This window comes from Trachypithecus francoisi, unplaced genomic scaffold (assembly GCF_009764315.1).
Source record: "Trachypithecus francoisi isolate TF-2019V2 unplaced genomic scaffold, Tfra_2.0 Lachesis_group21, whole genome shotgun sequence".
Taxonomy (NCBI): Eukaryota; Metazoa; Chordata; class Mammalia; order Primates; family Cercopithecidae; genus Trachypithecus; species Trachypithecus francoisi.
In genome coordinates this window covers 25,644,766-25,660,122 of record NW_022681467.1, presented here as the reverse complement: position 1 = coordinate 25,660,122, position 15,357 = coordinate 25,644,766, and the positions used below count along the sequence as shown (strand labels likewise).

The following is a 15,357-nucleotide window of genomic DNA, read 5'->3' as shown; positions in this document are numbered from 1 at the left end:
GATAAGGTAGGAAGAAATAAACTAGTTTATATATGCAGATGACATAATGATCTACATAGAAAATCCCAGGGAATCTACCTAAAATAATAATAAAAATGAGTTTAACAAGGTTGCCGGATACCAGATTAACATAGAAAAATTAATTGTATTTTTATATACTAGCAATAAACAGATGGAATGAAATTTACAATACCGTACTGTTTGTAGTTGTTCAAAAACTACTCAGGTAGGCTGGGCATGATGACTCATGCCTGTAATCCCAGCACTCTGGGAGCCTGAAGAGGGTGGATTTTACCTGAGGTCAGGAGTTTGAGACCAGCCTGGCCAACCAACATAGTGAAACCCTATCTCTACTAAAAATAGAAAAATTAGCCAGGCATGGTGGTACACGCCTGTAATCCCAGCTACTTGGGAGGCTGAGGTGGGAGAATCGCTTGAAGCCAGGAGGCAGAGGTTGCAGTGAGCCAGGATTGCACCACTGCACTCCAGCCTGGACGACAGAGCAAGACTCCGTCCCCCCCTCCCAAAAAAAAAAAAAGCTAAAATACTCAGATATAATTCTAACAAAACTTGTATAAGACTTTTATACTGAAAACTACAAAATGCTAGTGAAAGAAATCAAAGAAGATCTAAATAAATGGGGAGACATAACATATTCAGCGTAGTAAAAATGTCAGATACTCCACAAATTGATATACTATTTTAATGCAATTCCTATCAAAATCCCAACAAGAATTTCTGTAGTTATGGCAAGATATAACAGATAATTCTAATATTTATGTGGAAAGTCAAAGACTCTAGAAAGCTATAACAATTTTTTAAAAGAATAAAGTAGAAGAAGTCATTCTACCCAATATTAAGGCTAATTATATAGCTAAAGTAATCAAGATGGTGGAATTGGCAGAGGGACAGACATATAGATAAGTAGAACAGAATAGTGAGCACAGAAATAAGACCAGCCAACTTCTGACAAGGGTACAAAAACAAGTCAATGGAGGAAGGAACGTCTTTTCAACAGATGGTGCTGGAGCAATTGGATAATCAAAAGCAAAAATATGAGCCTTGACCCAAACCTTATATTATAAAAATGACCTCAAATTGGGTCATTGATTTAAATGTAACATACAATGCTACAACACTCCTAGAAGAAAACACAAGAGGAAATCTTCAGTATCTAGGGCTTAGTGAAGAGTTCTTAGATACAGCACTAAATGCACAATGTTTTAAAAAGATGCTAAATTGGACTTCATCGAAATTTAGAACTTTTACTCTGTGAAAGACCCTGTTAAGAGGATAGAAGCATAACCTACAGTTTGGGAGGAAATGCTAGAAAACCGTATGTTTAACAAAGGATTCATATCTAGATAAAGAACTCTCAAAAATCAACCGCTTAAGAAACTATCTAATTAGAAAATTGAAAAATGAAGGCTAGGCATGGCGGCTCATGCCTGTAATCCCAGCGCTTTGGGAAGCTGAGGTTGGTAGATCACCTGAGGCCAGGAATTCGAGATCAGCCTGGCCAACATGGCGAAACCTTGTCTCTTCAAAAATACAAAAATTAGCGGGTATGGTGGTGTGTGCCTGTACTCCCAGCTACTCAGGAGGCTGAGGCAGAAGAATCACTTGAACCTGGGAGGTGGAGGTTGCAGTGAGCCGAGATGGCACCACTGCACTCCAGCCTGGGTGACAGAGCAAGACTCCGTCCCCCCAGAGAAAAGAAAAAGTGGAAAAATGATATGAAGAGGTGATACGCTGAGAAGCACGTACAGATGTCAAAGAAGCAATGAAAAGATCCTCAGCATTGCTAGCCATTAAGCTAGAGGAAATGCAAATGAAACCACAATGGGATGTTTCACACCTATTAGAATAGCTAAAAATAAAAATAGTGATGATGCTAAATTCTAGAGAGAGTGCAGAAAAACTGAATCATGTACACTGCTGGCGGGCATGTCAAGTGTTACAGCTACTCTGGAAAATCATTTGGCAGTTTCTTAAAAAACTAAACATTACTTAATAGTTAGATCCAGGAATCACACTCCTGAACATTTATCTCAGAAAAATGAAAATTGTGCCCACAGAAAAACCTGTACACAGATGTTCAGAGGAGTTTTATTTGTAATAGCCAAAAGCTGGAAATAATCCAGATGTCCCTCCTCCGGTAATGAATAGTTAAAGGAACCCTGGTGTATCCGTACTGTGGAATACTACTCGGCAGTATAAAGGAATGAACTGGTGAAGCACAGCAATTGGCTTAATCAAAGTCATTATGCTGAGTGAAAGAAGCCATTCCCAAAAGGTCACATATTGTGTGATTCCACTTATATAACATTTTTTAAATGGTACAATTATAGAGGTGCTAAACAGATTAATGGTTGCCAGGGGTTATGAGGGCAGAGTTGTAGGTGTGGTTATTAAGGGGAGTAGCATGAGAGAGATCTTTGTGGTGGTTTAATTGTTAGAGAAAACTGAGTGAAGTGTATTAGAACCTCTTGTACTGTTTTTCCAACCCCTGTGAATCTTTTTTTTTTTTTTTTTTGACAGAGTCTCCCTCTGTCACCCAATGTGGAGTGCAGTGGTACTATCTTGGCTCACTGCAGCCTGCGCCTCCTGGGTTCAATTGACTCTCCTGCCTGAGCCTTCCGAGTAGCTGGGATTACAGATGGCTGCCACCACATCCAGCTCATTTTTGTATTTTTAGTAGAGACAGAATTTTACCATGTCGGCCAGGCTGGTCTCAAACTCCTGCACTCAAGTGATCTGCCCACCTCAGCCTCCCAAAAGGCTGGAATTACAGGCATGAGCCACTGTGTCTGGGCCCCTGTGAATCTTATTATTTAACAGTAAAAGGGTTCTCAAAATTTAGATGCTGAAGAGCCACTTAGGTTCTTAAGTCCATGGTATTTAGTCAGCTGTGTGTAGGGGGACAGTGGCTCTAGCCCTGAGTGTTTCACAAAGGCCATTGAGGCCTTTTGTCCTCATATTATCTAGTCAGGGATGAGCAACGGACTGGGAGCACATAGGGAAAGGAATCTGAGCTGTACCTGAAGGCTTCCCCAAGGAAGGGACTGACCACTAAGCAGACTCCTAAAGAATAAGGAAGAGATGTTAGCCAGACAGGGAGTAGGGCAGAAAGGGCATCTTAGCCTGAAGGCCTGTTCTGTACAGAGCCCTGGAAGGACAGGCAGTGGAGCCAGAGCCGGGCAGGGGTCTTTAAGTGGGTTGCTGAGACCAGGTCAAGCTTCCCCACTTAGGGTAAGGGAAAGGATACAATACTCTTTACCAGGGTAGAAAATTACCAAGAAGTGATGTAGGCCTTAGTTCAGTGAATCCATACTAAGTGAAGGCTCTGAGTCTCTGGTCTGAGGAGGCTTCAGAGAAGATGTGGATATTCTACTAGGCCCAGAAAATAAGGAGGGTACCAGTCAACCACTGGACTGCTGCAGGTCCAGCAAGTCCTGCCCCAACCTGGTTTTGGTTGGCAGAAACCTCTGGTTCTCTGTCTCTGGAGTTCACCCTACTTTTGACAGTACCACCACTCAGTTATTTTTGTCTGATCTCAAGATTACTGGCTTTTTTCAAGCGCATATTTTCTTTGCTCTGTGTTTTCACCCATTGCTTGGACCTGTGCGTTGTACATTTTTGGTGAGCCCTCTCTTCAGCAAATATTTGTTTCTCTGTGGGTTCAGGGATTCCTAGGGCTGGGCCCCTACTACAGAGGCATGCACTTCCCCTGTGGCATGGGAAATAGGTGAGTTAAGAGAGATAATTGCTGTTACAGAGGTTAACATAGAGATACTTCATGAGTATCCTGGGAAAGGCTACTTGGAAGTGCTGCCTGAGCTGTGTCTCACGGGAAAGGGAATTATTTCTTACACTCTCTCTCGGCCTTTTCATGTGTCTGAATTACTACATAACAGATTTTTTGTTTTTGTTTTTTAAATGAAGAAGGTTGTTCCAGATTGAGGAAACAGTAGATTAGAGGCATCAAGGTCTAAAAACATGGGGCTGTCCCTGAACTTCAACTGGACAAAAATAATTTTTCTGGAATCCTAGCATATACCAACTAGGGAGGATGGGGCCAGATTTGGGGAAGCCCCTGATGTGAAGCACATGGATCTCCCTGTGGACAATTGGAAACCACTGAAGGATTCTGAGGGCAACAGTGCCTTTGGCTAATGAGCCTGGTGGGTTGGAGAGGATCAGGCAGAAGATCAAGCTTGTCCCTCCTCCATACCACTCTGAAGGAAGAACTTGGTCCCCTTCCTTCGCTGTCTCACCTCTCCCTCCATGTCAAGAAGAGTATTTTGTAGCAGTTAGGAGCACAGGCTTTGGAGATTGATCAGCTGTGTTCAAACCCTGAGCTTGTACCTTTCCCTGTCTCTTAGCACATTTAGCCTCTTGGAGCCTCAGGTTTCTCATCTGCACCTTGGGAATAATTACAGCTGTCTCAGAGGTTTTGTAGGATTGAATGTGATGATGGATGTCACATGTTGACATTCAATAATTATTCAGTGGTCTAGTAACTGGTCACTGGAAAAAATTACTCAGTGGATTCCCATTCAGGTAGCTGGCAAAGATGAGAAGAAGATTGAAGATTTAATGAGTAGAGGGTCTCTCAAAAAATAACCTTGTTTTATTTTTTTTTAAATACTACCATCTTCGCCCCAAAACAGATTTGATGTAGGATTAGGTGTGAGAGTGTCAGCCCAGAGAGGGTGTTGGGCAACTGTATTTAGGCCCAGGCCTAGGTCCATTATAGACATTGTTTCCGTTATCATCATCATCATCACCCTGTGTTGAGACAGAAGTAATTTCCCTTTCTTGGCTGTTCACTGTGTGTTGGTCTGTGAACCAAGTGTGTTAATATATGGTTGCTCATCTTCTGGACAGCCCTACAAGAAGATCAGTGGCATCCCTGTTTACAGGGGAAGAGACAGTGGCTGAGAGAGGTAGCACATAGCTTCTCAGCGTTATCTTGCTGGGAGGGTGAGCACTGGGATTTACCCCGAAGTGGGTCTAACTCAGCAGCTCGTGCTTTTCCCACTGCAGCTGTCGGCGTTAGTTCATGTAATAAGCAGTGTGTGTACAAATTCAATGTAGTGTAGACTGATTATGGAGAAAAGCCCATCTCCTTTCCCCTCCTCAATTAAATCTTTCTCAGGCAGACCTATTTCATAAGACTAAGGCACTGAACTGGAGAGATGGTTGGAAGAGGAGGCAGAATGTTTAGGAGGCTTTTTCTTAGCCTCTAGCAAATTGGCAGCCTATCAGATCTCCCCTCTGTACTCACCTCACCTGCCTCTGCCCCCACTCTCTGCTTGTTCCTTGGCCAGCCCCATTTGTCCGTGAGCTCAGATAGCTGTGGTTCCTTTACTACAGCTCGCATCACCACCACGTTGCTCAGCAACCAGGCACTCAAACTTCCACCTTTTCCTTTCCCCCGAAATGCCTAGTTATGGGGTGAAGCCACAGGCAGGAAGGAGGCAAAAAGCAGCACAGCAGCTGGCCTCTCTGTCTGCTGCAGGATGTTAATTATCCCATCACTGAGCAGCCATCACTGAACACCCTTGGCTGGTGCTCTGAGCAGAAATAGCAGCCTCTACTCCTTCCCATAGGACACAGTCCTGTGTCTCACCCCTCGCCTTAAACACTCTTGCTTTGCCTATCTCACACCTGGAAATTTCCAAATACAAACTAAAGTTGGGATTGTCTGCCCTAGAGCGTAGAGACTTGTTTCCCTAGGTGTGTAGTGATGTATGGCTGCAGCTTGTAAAGGATTCTAGGTCTGCTGTGATACTGGGTGTGTCTAGGCGAGGAGTATAGCTAGAGAAGACATTCCGTTGTAGTGGAAAATTGGAGGTGGGCAGGTCTTTCCTACTCCTGAGATGTCTAGGAAAGAATTACTGAAAACAACCCGTCTGTAAGGAAAATATTTTTTTATCCAGCCTAACTTTTTATTGTCATTATAAATCTAACCTGTTTCCTTTTGCTTCATCTGTCCTCTGATAGTCAGGAGACTGTATGCCCCAAATCTTGCTCCATGTTTTGAAAAAAACAGTTTTTCTATGCTTAACCAGCTTCTCTAAAAATAAATCTTTAGATATAAAGCTCTTATTTATATCATTCTGAATTCATTTTTAATCCCAACCAGTCTGTATCTTTACATATTTTTAAGTGTTCCAAATAGTTTGCATTCTGCATTTTCTTTTTAAATTTCGTAATCTATTTACTAAAGTGCTAAACATAATTCTTTTAGCATCTGATATTTCATTTTACTAGTATGCTATGGTTTATATCACTTCTATGTGGTATTTCAAGCATTTCTAATTTTTCATTGTAAATAGTACAGCTATGAACATCCCTGTGTATTAGGGTTTTTTTTCTTTTACTTCCTTGAGTTATATTACTTACACTGGAGGACCTCAAACTTTATGTTCTGAGGAACCCTCTAGCACTCTAAAAATTATTGAGGACCCCAGAGAGCTCTTATATGGGTTGTATGTATCAATATTTACTGCATTAGCAGTTACAAATGATATTTTCAAAATGCACATTTATTCATTCATTTAAAAATAAGCCCATAAGTGTTAATATAAATCACAAATTTCTCTGAAAATATCTTTTCAAAACAAAATTTAGAAGAGTAACATTCTTTTACATTTTTGCAAATCTCTTTAATGTCTGGCTTAATGAAAGACAACTAGATTCTCGTTTCTGCTTCTGCATTCAGTCTGTAGGGGGTATGTTGTTTTCATTGAAGCCTTTCACATATCAGTTGTTGGAAAAAAGGACTAGTTTAATAACCTTTTCAAATAATTATAGATATTCTTCTTTACTGTTTTGTTTGTTTGAGGTGGAGTCTCGCTCTGTCGCCCAGGCTGGAGTGCAGTGGCGTGATCTTGGCTAGCTGCAAGCTCTGCCTCCCGAGTTCACACCATTCTCCTGCCTCAGCTTCCCTAGTAGCTGGGACTACAGGTGCCTGCCACCATGCCCGGCTGATTTTTGTTTTGTTTTGTTTTGTTTTTTGTATTTTTAGTAGAGACAGGATTTCACTGTGTTAGCCAGGATGGTCTCGATCTCCTGACCTCGCGATCCTCCCACCTCGGCCTCCCGAAGTGCTGGGATTACAGGTGTGAGCCACCGCGCCTGGCCTCTTCTTTACTGTTGAACCAACTTGACAAGTAGTAGTTTTTGTAAGGGTTAGTTGTAATGTGGAATCTGAATCCATATCAGTGAACTTTTTTATATATCTGTTACATTAAAATCCACTGGTCTATCATGCCCTTTGAATGGACCTTTTACCTGTGTATAATACTATTATAGAAGATTGTGTATTTTGGTCATTTGGAAAATATTGATTCACTGAGATATGCAGATCTGCTCTCAAAGTTGACACATTTTATTATATAATATCATCGCTGATTTTTGCTTGAAAACTTGAATTTTCTCATTGGCAGTAAATACCATTCATTATTTTCCTTGAAGTAATGGGCTCATATCCTTTTGGAGAGGATGCCTGCTATGTAGCCAAGTCTGAATAAGCATGGTTTGTCATTCTTTCAAGTAAAAAAAAAAAAAAAATTTCTGTGAAAAAATGACTGCTTCAGCTAGTGACTTGAACAACTGCACAAGTACTTTTCATCAAGACAACCATTGTGCCTCTGTGTGCAGTAGAAGTGCTTTATGCAAGGCCAGGTGTGATGGCCCATGCCTGTAATCCCAGCACTTCAGGAGGCTGAGGCAAGTGAATTGCTTGAGCCTAGAAGTTTGAGACCAGCCTGGGCAACATGGTGAACTCTGTCTCTGAAAATTAGCTGGGTGTGGTGGCGTGGCCCTGGAGTCGCAGCTACTTGAGAGGCCGAGGTGGGAGGATTGCTTGAGCCTAGGAGGTAGAGGTTGTGGTGAGCCATGATCATACCACTGTACTCCAGCCTGGGCAACAGCAAAACCCTGTCTCAAAAAAACAAAAAAAGAAGTGCTTTATGCCCATTTCCCACTTCACACAGAATATTAAAAAGACATATTCAAATACTGAAATTTTACAAAACTTGACAATCTATACCTCTTCATGAAGTACATGCTAAAGTGAAGCTAGATGTGGGTGAATGAGTGGTAAGGGAGGATGCAGTGACTGCCAGGTTAGTGCTACTGCTTTGAGTCATACTATGGCATCAGCAGTTCCACCCACTATTGCTTTTGCACCATCAGTGCAAATGTCAACACAGCAAAAAAAAGCAAATAGTTTCTGAGATAAAATAGTTTTGACCTCATGGTAAAATGTGGCTCATGTCCATGAGCCACATTAAAAAATTTTTTTTTCTTGAGGTTTACTAGCCATTTGGATTTCATCTTTTGTGAAGAGGTAATCAAATCTCTTGTTCATTTTTCTATTGGCTTGTCTTTTTATGACTTGTTGGCATTGTTTATACATTCTGAAGTTAAGTCCTTCGTTAAATAAATGCATTACAAATGTCTTCCTCCCCTCTGTAGCTTGCCTTTTTACCCTGTTAATGGGATTTTTTTAATTGTTAAAACATTCTTAATTTTTATGTAATCTAGCTTATCAGTTCTTTCCCTTTGTTTCATGCTCTTTTGATTTTTGTTTAAGAAGTCTTTGCCCTATGCCAAGGTCATGGAGAAATCTTCGTATATTTTCTCCTAGAAGCTTTAATGGTTTCCCTTTTATATTTAGATCTATAATCCATTTAAAATATTTTTTATGTGTTGTGAGATTTGTATTTTTCCACACTGCTATCCAGTTGGTCCAGCACCATATTTTGAAAAGACTGTCCTCTACCTATGTTACTTTAATAATTTAATTTTCATTTTTCATTACTTGTGAAACTATTCTCTATTCTTAAAATTTGTTTTCATTCTTTTCCCGTTGGAGTCACATAATATCCCTTTGGTTTTTTCCTGTGGATAGCAAAGTTCAATAACATTTATATAGCCAGTATTTATTTATTAAGTGCCAATGATTCCAGACAAATGCTGGGCATTTAATCCCTGTGCTCTTATTTAATCCCCTCAACAATTCCATGAGATTGATAAGGGCTCTCCCCATTTTGCAGGTAAGGAAGCTGAAGTTCATGTACACTAAGTAACTTCCTCACAACAGTAAGAAGGAAAAGTTGTGTTATAATAGTAAATTACTGAATTCTATTTATTGGACTCTAAATGTACAGGCACTACACTTTTATAAGCATTCTCATTTAATATATATGTAACAACCCTGTGAAGTAGATACTATTATCTGTATTTTACACAAGAGAAAGCTAGGGCTTGGAGATTTTATAACTTGCCCTGGGTCACATAGCTGTGAAATGGTGAGGCCAGAATTTGAACCTGAGTCCATCATGTGCCACTTACTGGGAATATGTCATGAGGTGTGGACTCAGCCTTCAAGGAGCTCACAGTTGATTGGGGCTAATTGCCCTTTTCATTCCAGATCATAAATCTTTTTAAAACAATTTGAGAAGTATGTCTGAGATCTGCTGAACCTCATTGAAGAGTGATTAATCTGAAGGGTAGAAGGAAAGGTTTCATAGAGATGATGCCTGATGAGCTAAGTTTTAAAGGACCAATAAAAGTTCTATGGTATTGACGGTAATTGACTTTTATGCAGAGGGAACGATGGGTACCAATGGGGCTATGAAATCATCTTGTACAAGTGGGGGAGTTTTTGTTTCACTCATGTCAGCATGTGAAGGGAGAAAAGATGAATGTGAGGACCAAATCACAAGGCCAGTGTGTGCTAAGAAGCTGGATTTGATCCATGGGGTGATGGGAGCCATCAGTGTTTTGAAAAGTTATGTGGTTGGGACTCAGTTAACCACGGATTTTTTTTTTCTCTTGAAGAATCCCAGTCATATTCTGACAGTGTACATGTTAACATGGTTAATATTTATTGAGCTTTTACTGTGGGCTGAGCAGTTACAGTAAGTGGTAAAATATATGTAAAACAGTCTCTTTTAAGCCTCATAAGAGAATGAGGTAGATGCTCTTGATATCTCTGTTTTGTGCAAAAGAAAACTGAGGCACCAAGAGCTTGACTTGCCCAAAGCAACATATCTCATGAGCATTGGAGCAGGATTCAGCCCTTAGTATTTCCCACTTTTGATACATATATTGGCAGTTGTTTCAGAAGAAATGAGCTTGGCTTAGATTGCTCGAAGAACAAAGAAATGGGCTTGGCTTGGATTGCTCCAAGTACTGGTTGGAACACAGTACAGCAGTGGAGCAGAGACATAGGAGATGACACCGTGGGGTAAGCACAGGCCAGTGCATGTAGCCCACGGGGCCAACATCAGGAGAATGGGAAGCCACTGGGCAGGTTTTACAAGGGAGGGACTTCATATTGTTTACATTAAAAAACAAAATAACCCTCTGGCTCCTTTGTAGAGATGGATTATAGAGGGACAAGAGTAAAAACAGACCCAGAGAAGAAGCTGACACAGGCAGCCAGGCAAGAAATAGTGGTGGTCGGTGGTAGATGGTGGTATATAAGACAGGTGGCTCTAGGGTCTGTTTGGAAGTACACCTGGCAGGACTTGCCGATGGGTTGGCTTAATGAAGGGAAGAAAACTCAAGGACGATGCAAGTTCTTTTTTTAGCCTGTCATTTCTGGTTTGGGGCTACCATAACTAATGATTCATGACTTTTATGGACATACTTTTATGCAATTTGGGGCACGTCTCTGAATGTTTCCTTAGAATAGATTCCTATAGAATTACTACATTAAGGACCAAGTCTGTTTATAGAGATTTTCATACTTATTGCTCAGTTGCCCTTCTAAACAGTTGTGTTAATTGACATTCTATGTTTCAGTGTCATTTTCCTATCCTTACCAATGCTGGAGTCAGTCTCATTATTCTTTTAAATTACTTAGAAAAACAGTGTCTTCGTAACATCTGTTAGCTAACTGAACTCAAAGTGTAAGGCTAGTAAAGTGAGGAAAGTGTTTGCAGCATATGTGTGCATCATAAATTTCCACAAACTTAGTGGCTTTAAACTGCACCCACTTATTATGTCTTAATTCTCTAGGTCAAGAATATGGATTTGCTTGGCTCATTCAGGTCATTAGCAGAATTCAGTTCCTTGTGGTTATAAGACTAAGGTTCCTATCCCTCTCCCTCAGTTCCATAAGACCTTCTGCATTTCTTCTCATGTGGCTGCCTCTTCTTCAAAGCCAGCAGTGCTGTGTTAAGTCTCTTCTTGGGCATTCTTCTTCTGCCACATTCCATGTTCTGTGCTTTTAAGGGTTCCTGTTTATTAGATTAGCCCACTGAGATAATGTGCCCTTTTGAGGTCAACTGTGCCATATAACAAAACAATCACAGGATTGCTTTCTCATCACATTCATAGGTACTGGGGATTAGGAGTTGTGGAGTCTTGAGAGGGGATTGAATTCCATCTACCACAGTCTGTTCTCTGGCCTCTCAAATATGAAATATATCTTTCTTCCCCTGAGGTTTCCAAGAGCCTTAACCCATTACTGCATCAGCTCAGTCTAAAATGTTATCTAGATCTCATTAACTTGAAGGACCAAGACCTAATCATCTCAGTCAGGTGCAGTTGAGGCTCCTGAGCACAACTCCTTTCAATTAGTTGACCAAAGAAACATTAGTTCTTTGTTCCCATCATATAGTAGTGGAGTGACAGAAGGTAAGGTATCTGTGTTTTCTAACATAGAGAAAAAAAAATGTACATGAAAGGTATTAAGTACAGTGTTATTTGTAGTTACACATGCATACCCCAGAAACATCATCAATGCTTGCAATAGAAAATTAAGTAAATTTTAAAAATTTACTTCTCTTGAGTATGTATTGGCCATTAAAAATGTTAATAGCAAAAACAACTTAGGAAATACAGCACCTATTTTTCCTTAATAATAGAGATGGGGGGTCTCACTGTGTTGCCCAGGCTAGTCTCGAACTCCTGGACTCTCAGTCCTCCCACCTCGACCTCCCAAAGTGCTTGGATTACAGGCGTCAACCACTGCACTCGGCCTTTACAGATATGGTTTTGCCATGCTGGCCAGGCGGGTCTCGAACTCCTGGCCTCAAGTGATTTGCCCACCTCAACCTCCCAAAGTGCTGGGATTACAGGCATGAGCCACCATGCCCAGCCTGCAACTGCCTTTCTGGCCTTTCTTGTTCTCTGTTTCTTCTCTCCTCCCCATATTTTGTGGTCCAGAGAGAAAAATAGAGATGGTTGCATATTTCAGAGCAATCAAGACTCTTTATTCCCAAGCATTTTAACAGCCACTAGAAGCCCCCTGTGTTTGCCACTCTGTCGGGGGGCACTTCATGGAGTCAGGTAAGATGCTCACTGCCCTCTGGCACCACCTGGTCTGCCTCCAGTTGGGCAGGATATTGGAGGCTGCTAGAAACTTTGACTGCTAGCTCCACGAACTGTGGCTTGGGAGTAGTAACCTAGGTCAGGAAAAATTCCTTCCCTCGGAAACCTGGCCTTGTCCATTTAAATCACAGTATTCTGCGATTCCAACCCATCAGGTGGAACTGACTGGAGGAGCACCTACTTTTGGATTTTTTCCCAGTTCTCTAATTAATGGCTTCTTACCTGTAAGCTTAGATTAGCTGCTGTATATAAGGCTTTCCCAAGGTCTGGCAGGAACCTGCCACTGCCCCGAAACTGTCAGGTTTGTATTGCTTGCCAGGGCTCTGCGAAGATTCCAAAGCACATCTTTCAAAATACTAAAGATTTTTGTTGTATTATATCCATATCCATTACAGAAAAAACAGGAAAGTATAAAGAAATACCTCACCACCCAGGAGTAACTGTCACTGTTTACACTCTCAGTACGCTTCTTTCTAGTTGTAATTATACATACCACCACCACTACCCTGCATACAGACATTTTTCACAGTTAATTTCCCTAGGCTGTTGATAAACCCCATTTCCCCTCGATACTTAACACTACAGCATGAGTGTTTTTCCACATCATTTTTAAAACATTCTCAGAACATGGTTTTTATTGTTTCCATGGCTACATTTAGGAACCTGCCATGATGTTCCTAACTGGTCTCCATTTAAGCTGACTGCAGTTTCCTTGATTGATGTCTCTGTGAATATATTTTAATTTAAATTCTTTATTCTTTATTTAAAATGAGCACCTCGACATAAAATTATCAGATCAAAGAATATAGAGATATATAAGAGGGTCTCACTCACTACTGCCGGCCTGTGCTCCACATCTTCCCGCTGCTCTGCCGCCTAGAAGGAGGAACTCTTCCCGCTCCTCCACCAATCACAATGGAAGAAGAGATTGCCATACTTGTCATTGACAATGGCTCCAGCACGTGCAAAGCTGGTTTTGCTGGGGATGACGCCCCTCGAACCATGTTTCCCTCCACCGTCAGGTGCTCCCAACACCAGGGCATGATGGTGGGGATGGGCCAGAAGGACTTCTACCTGGGCGACAAGGCCCAGAGCAAGCACAGCATCCTGACACTGAAGTACCCCATCGAGCACAGGATTGTCACCAACCAGGAAGACATGGAGAAGATCTGGCATCACACCGGCTACAGCAAGCTGCATGTGTTCCTGGAGGAGCACCTGGTGCTGCTGACTGAGGGCCCCCTAAACCCCAAGGCCAACAGAGAGAAGATGGCTCATATCATGTTTGAGACCTTCAATACCCTGGACATGTACGTGGCAGTCCAGGCCATACTTCTATGCCTCTGGGCGCACTACTGTCATTATCATGGATTCTGGAGATGGAGTCACACACAGTGCCTGTCTACGAGGGCTGTGCCCTCCCCACGCCATCCTGTGTCTGGACCTGGCTGGCCAGAACCTGACCACCTCATGAAGATTCTCATAGAGTGTGACTACAACTTCACTAGCACGGCCGAGCGGGAGATCGTGCATGACATCAAGGAGAAGCAGTGCTACGTCGCCCTGGACTTTGAGCAGGAGATGCCCACCGCCACATCCTCCTCCTCCCTGGAGAAAAGCTACAAACTACCTGACAGCCAGGTAATCACCATTGGCAACATGCAGTTCCAGTATTTGGAGGCGTTGTTCCAGCCCTTCTTTCTGGGCGTGGAATTTTGCAGCATCCATGAGATCACCTTCAGCTCCATCATAAGGTGTGATGTGGACATCCACAAGGACCTGTACATCAACACGGTGCTGGCCAGTGGCACCACCATGTACCCAGGCATCTCCAACAGGATGCAGAAAGAGATCACTGCCCTGGTGCCCAGCACAAGGAAGATCAAGATCATTGCGCTCCTAGAGCGCAAGTACTCTGTGTGGATCAGCAGCTCCATCCTGGCCTCATTGTCCACCTTCCAGCAGATGTGGGTTAGCAAGCAGGAGTATGACGAGTTGGGCCCCTCCATGTCCACCGCAAATGCTTCTAAATGGACTACAAGCAGATGTGTAGCATTTGCTGCATAGGGTAATTCAGATATATAAATTTGCCCCTGACAAATGTATACACCTCATGCCAGTCTCATAAAACTGGAATAAGCTTTTGGAAAGAAATTTGTCCTTGAAGCTTGATCAGCAGTGGATTGTAGAACTTGTTGCTGATTTTGACCTTGTATTCAAGTTAACTGTTCTCTTGGTATTTGTTTAATACTCTGTTCGTGTCTTTGATTTCAACCCTTAGCACATGTGGTTTGGGCACTTCATGACTGAGATGAAGAACATGCCTGTGGAAGACAAGTCCATGACTTGGTGGGTCTGTGTGGCTGGCAGTCTCCCACTGGTGCAGGGTATTAATGTATCAGGGCTGAGTATTCTGGGATTTCTCTAGAGGCTGGCAAGGGCTCCTGAACCAGTTGTCATTTCTGTCTTGCCTGTAGGACCCAGTTTCCTTTCTTAGCTGATGTCTTCCTGCCAGAACACCATGGGCTGTTACTTGCCTTGAGCTGGAAGCGGTTTGCATTTACACCTGTAAATTTATTCATCCTTTTCATTTATGTAAGGTTTTTTTTGGTATGCAATTCTTGAGTCTTTAAGAGATGACAACAAATTTTGTTTTTTTTACTGTTATGTGAGAACATTAGGCCTAGCAGCACATCATTGTGTAAGAAAAAAATAAAAGTGCTGCCATTAAAAAAAAAAGACATATAAAACTTCTGAAGGACTATGTATTTTTATGTGTATCTATATCTATATATATTACAGAGATAATATAGAATTACTCTCCAGAAAGCATGCAGTCATTTATGTGCTTTCTAGCTCATGCATTCTCCATGAAGGCAGAAATCGGCTATTGGGGTCAGGGGCAGTCCTAGAGATTAGAGTGGTTTGTGGCCCTCCTTCAGGTACAATGCATAAACAGATACACGGTACATCTATAGTACTAAAATTTTATACAGG

The 15,357-nt window shown here is 41.9% G+C and overlaps 1 protein-coding gene and 1 pseudogene across 2 annotated transcripts in view; both read left to right on the top strand.

Moving 5' to 3' along the window:
• The window catches only part of PSMF1 (proteasome inhibitor subunit 1), a 48,706-nt gene that overhangs the window by 26,891 nt on the left and 6,458 nt on the right, over positions 1 to 15,357 (top strand). The window lies entirely within an intron of this gene.
• On the top strand, positions 13,160 to 15,099 carry LOC117068583 (annotated as a pseudogene).